The following is a 5,515-nucleotide window of genomic DNA, read 5'->3' on the forward strand; positions in this document are numbered from 1 at the left end:
GATTAAACTAGACTAGACTAGACCAAACTAGACCAAACTAGACTAAACTAGATCAGATCAGATTAGATTAGATGAGATTAATTTAGATTAGATTAAACTAGACTAGACTAGGTTATCTACCACAACATTATGACCACTAACAGCAGAAGTCAATAACATTGACCATCTTGTGACAGTTCAGTGTTCTGCTGGAAAACTTCTGAACCTGTCATTCATTGGTGCGGATGTTACTTAGACATGTAGCACCCACCTAGACCAGACCAGGCACCCCCACCCCATAGCAATGACACTCCTTTAGTAACAACTAAAAAAAAAACATGAAGAACAGCACAAGGTGTTGACCTGGCCTCCAGATTCACTAGATCCCAAACTGATCAAGTATCTGTGGGATGATCCACAGAGCCCCCCCCCCCCCCCCCCCCACTAACAACAGGACACCCTCAGAGGGCCCATGTCCATTCTCTGAAGAGTCACCTACACAATATTAGGAAGGTGGTCATAATGTTATGGCTGATCGGTAACACAGTTCTTTGAGTTCATGAATAGTGTCTGATGTTTCAGATATAAAAGAAAGGGTTTAAGACTAAAAGAAACAGACAACAACTTGCAGAAAATGTTGGTGTAATTACTCTCGCTGCCAGCAGGGGGAGATAAACGATACACACTGCAGCTTTATTAAATTGGGTTTCATATTGTTTTAGGAAGGTTTACAGGTTTGCTTTAGCAAATTACGGAGATTGTTATAAATGAAATAATAAATCTGTGAGGTGTCCTGTCAGCCTAGGACATGTTAGCCTAGCTTAGCACAAAGACTGGAAGCAGAGGAGGGAATCTGACGACTGATTCACACTAAGAAGAGATTTAACCTCTGTAATTTGCTCAGCAGTAGTTTGTAAACACATATGACGCACTGAGCGTGCTCAGAGCAGTGGGCAGAATACAGGTCAGCTCAGGGAGTTGACTGTTTAATTACTTGTCAATTAAAAGATGAATGACCGGAAAATGAAAACTTACCGAGTTGCTTGTTATTAAGAAGGTTTGTCAGGGAAGCTGGGAAAAAGTTTTTTTGGTTTTGTTTTTCTTTTAACATCCTGATGACATTTTATTATATTGTCACACATCTCATTTTGCAGACTGACTTGATAATATTTAAACATTTATTCCAACTCTTTTCGCGACTTTTTTACGTTTCCGTTGTCGTTTGTGCTCCTTGATTTGGGGTTATGTTTACGTGTGTGCTTCTTAAGCCGCAGAAACATTTCTCGGCCACTGTACCGCTGACCCTCCGATCCCCAAGCCTGTTTATCGTTGAAGCAAATCTGAAACAAATCTCATCAAATCAAGATTTCAGACGGCGTTAGCGAACAAAAGACAACTATTATCACTTCCTGTTCGCCCTCAGTAACTTCAGATCAGATTGTCAGGCTGTTTTTATTATTTTTTTTACTAATTTACAGAATTAAAATATATATATAGACAGAAACCCTGTTGTTTTGTCTTTTCCTGAGATGTGAATCCAACTGCAGCAGAGCAGGAAACTCAACTTATGGTTTCCACCACTGTCTATTAAAAACTTTATTCTTATTTCTGGATTTGAGGAAGTGGAAACATGGAAACAGGTTCTGAGTCCAAGTGACACATCTGCATACATGCTATGAGTCACACACACAAACACATTTATCAGCCGACATTAGATTGAGATTAGATTATCCACTAACAATAGCCTAGTTATAACCTTTATCATAAAAGCAGGTCAGAACAGGTTTTAACCCTTAAACTGATGTGGGACTGGAAGAATGTCCCCACAATGATGGTATACCATAACACATCATCACACACACTCTCCAGAGCATTAACCAAACCTGAACCAGCCTCATCCTGACCTTAAACCCTGACATTCAATCGTTTACTGTGTTACGGGGACTTTTTACCCATAAACAGGAAGTCAGGTCCTCACAAGATAAGTAATAACAGCACAAACAAACACACACACTCACACAGGTGTGTACAGGTGTGTATAGTTTATTGGTGACACAAGGTGATACAAACCAAATGTTCACTGTTGACACAAAACATCAGAGGCTACAGTCTGTTCATTTAAATCCATCTAATCCAACAACAACTCGTCGCAACCGTCATCATCATCATCGTCGTGGTAACATGAAGAAACACACTCACAAGCCAGATCATGTACAAACACACACGGTCTGTGTGTCCACGCTCGCGCACGCAAACACACACACACACACACACACACACACACACACCAGCAGCCCTGTGTGAGAAGCATGACGTACAAAAAGCTGTAGAAAAATACTCTTAAAAAACCAAACACACAAAAACAACGACGACAGCGGCCGCTTGGAATGTTCTGGGCGTCGGATCGACCTCAGTGCAACTAGTTGGGCAACTCGTTGGGCAACTCGTCTACTGGGTTGAACGTTCTCGGTTTTAAAGACGTGATGAAATGTTAATAAACTAAATCAATCGTTTTATGAAGCCTGGCAGAAAGAAATGATGCAGACGACGGATTTGATTCAAGAGTTGGACAAATTTTACTTACTTACTAAACACAAAGTTGTCTGGAGGATATGCCTGTATTTACTCCGAAGACGTTCTGTAGTCTGTCTGTTGGGAACTGATTCTGCCGAGCCAATCAAAATCATTGGGGGCGGGGCTTAATGTGCAACAGTACAACAAAAATGGCTGCCGTACAAGAAAGGAGATATTTAGGTTCCTCTATCTCGTCTGACGGTGAAATAACTTTAAAGGATGAACAGTTGACAGCGATAAAGGCATTTATCAAGACACTCTGTCCCTCTGATTGGTTGTTGGACCATCCAGCTGATGCCTCATAATGAAATCCAGATGTAGAGTTACTCCAGGCTAGAGAGTAAATGATTTGCTCCCTTGTAAACAGGCTGTTTACGATTCACCGCAGTAATAACAGTTAATAATTCACAAGTTAAGAATAGTTTTTGTGTGATGCTTCTGAAAAAAAAAAAACCCTTTGAGACCAGCTCTACTTTGATTCATAGCGTACGCTCCAAGAGTCGGGTGTCAGTTCTCAGTTAATGAGCAACAAGTTTCACACGGGAACGGGAACTGTAGACGCCAGCGTCCGTTTATTACTATGGTTTGTAATTTTGTGCAAATAAAATTTTTTAACCCATTAACCTGCCAGGCTCCAAACAAACTAAATAAACGTTCAAATATGAGCGTATTTCAGGTGAAACCAAACAACAGGCTGATACGCCACCGCTACTCAGATCTGCTCCCATATCTCCCCCCGGTGGTGGCTCGTGGTATTACAACCGAAGCGCGTCCGGTACGACTTTTTAATCTTCACAGGTTTTATATTCTTAAGGCTGCTGACACACTTGCTTTTTACTTCGGGCTAACATAGCTACAGCGTTAAGCTCGTTAAAACTGCTACCGTCGGACCTAAACACGTGGCTAAAGCTAATGTCTCTTAGTGCTAATGCTACGAAAGCACATTACTAAACGCTGTATATCGTCAATGTGCTACATTTGTGCTTCATATACCAGCTGGCGCTAATTTGGCAGTTTGTGTTAGTGTGAGTCCGCTAGCTAGCAAAACAATGGCTTCTCTTAGAACTTCTTGTGAATGCGACAAAGCTAATTCATCGCACTGTTAGCATCTGAATCAACACTAACGTATTAGCAATATGCTACAGTTACACTTTGTAAGCGGTTGTTTCTTTTCTTTTTGCACTTTAGTCTGAGTCCACTTCAGATCACAACGTTAAATAAATACTGAATGTCCTTATTTATCATTTATAAATATGTAATAAGTGGCTGTAATATATCGGTATGTCCACACGGAGGAGAGTTAATGTCATTAGGAGGGTTAAGGTTAATTATTTCTGGACATTTGTGTCTCTATAAGACTCCTTTGTGTAAGTTAAATGTAAATCAACATGGCCGACTGTGAGAATACAAACATTGAGCATCAAAAAAAGAAGCGAAACAACTCCTCTTCCTCACCGACATTCACGCAACAGCTCACACAGCACGACACTGTACAGGTAACAAGGTTTACTACTAAGTTTAAGTACAGGCACTACAGAGTGAAGCATTGTGGGAAGTGCTCAGCTGGTCTGTTTTAGCTAGCAGCGTTTTGGATCGTCGCGTAAATGTTCGGTAACACTTTGTTTTGTTTTACTTTTCTGGAAACTTTCCCCATAGCTCCTTGAGGTGTAGCAGCTGTTTGATGCTAATCAGGGAATGATTTAACAGAGGGGGGTGAACTGAGCCGCTCTACGTTACTGATCAGTAAATATCCAAGTTTATACAATAAAATACTTACTGGAGCAAATTCTTTCAGGAACTATCACTTAGAGCAAAGTTTTAGGAAGTTATGAGGAAACTTTCCAGGAAATTATCAGTGTTACTTGTTCTATGATGGTGTTTTTGCTCAGCTTTTACCGAGTTTTTACCGAGTAGCACTGAGCTAATTGTGTGTTAACTGGACACACACATAAATAAACTCTTCTTGTGATGTGAGACGTTGAAGAGACAAAGAAGGTCAACCTGACGTAACGTAACCACCACTCAACACTTAATGGTCTTTGAACAGGGGGTCTTCAGGACTAGATGGATTTTAAATTTATACTCTGACCCTCTGGCTCCTCCTAATCCGTACATGTCTGTAGTATGGATTAGATAAATTTACTCTAAAGGTGCAGACACACCAAAGCAGCGCCAAAGAACGACCAGCAGTCACGTCTCCTGTGTCTGGACCAACTAGGAAGCTAGGAGGAGCTACTGTTAGCTGGGAGGCTATGAAGCTAGGAGGAGCTACGATTAGCTGGGAGGCTATGAAGCTAGGAGGAGCTACTGTTAGCTGGGAGGCTATGAAGCTAGGAGGAGCTACGGTTAGCTGGGAGGCTATGAAGCTAGGAGGAGCTACCATTAGCTGGGAGGCTATGAAGCTAGGAGGAGCTACGGTTAGCTGGGAGGCTATGAAGCTAGGAGAGGCTACTGTTAGCTGGGAGGCTATGAAGCTAGGAGGAGCTACGATTGGCTGGGAGGCTATGAAAATAGGAGGAGCTACTGTTAGCTGGGAGGCTGCGAAGCTAGGAGGAGCTACTGTTAGCCGGGAGGCTATGAACCTAGGAGGAGCTATGATTAGCTAGGAGGCTATGAATCTAGGAGGAGCTACGATTAGCTAGGAGGCTATGAAAATAGGAGGAGTTACTGTTAGCTGGGAGGCTATGAAGCTAGGAGGAGCTACGATTAGCTAGGAGGCTATGAAGCTAGGAGGAGCTACGATTAGCTAGGAGGCTGTGACGTAAGGAAGCGCTAATATAAGCTGTGAAATTTCTTTGAAACTAAAAAGAAGGAGCTCTGTAGAACTAAGATGGTGTTTGAGACATAAAGACTTCAGTGTCTTTGTGTCCATTTTGGTGGTTTTGTGGTCACTTTTGTCTCTTTGGGTCGTTTTATTTGCTTTTAACTGATCTCTGTGACTTTATAACATCAAATATATTAA

The sequence above is a fragment of the Chelon labrosus genome, assembly GCF_963514085.1.
Source record: "Chelon labrosus genome assembly, chromosome: 1".
NCBI classification, from domain to species: domain Eukaryota; kingdom Metazoa; phylum Chordata; class Actinopteri; order Mugiliformes; family Mugilidae; genus Chelon; species Chelon labrosus.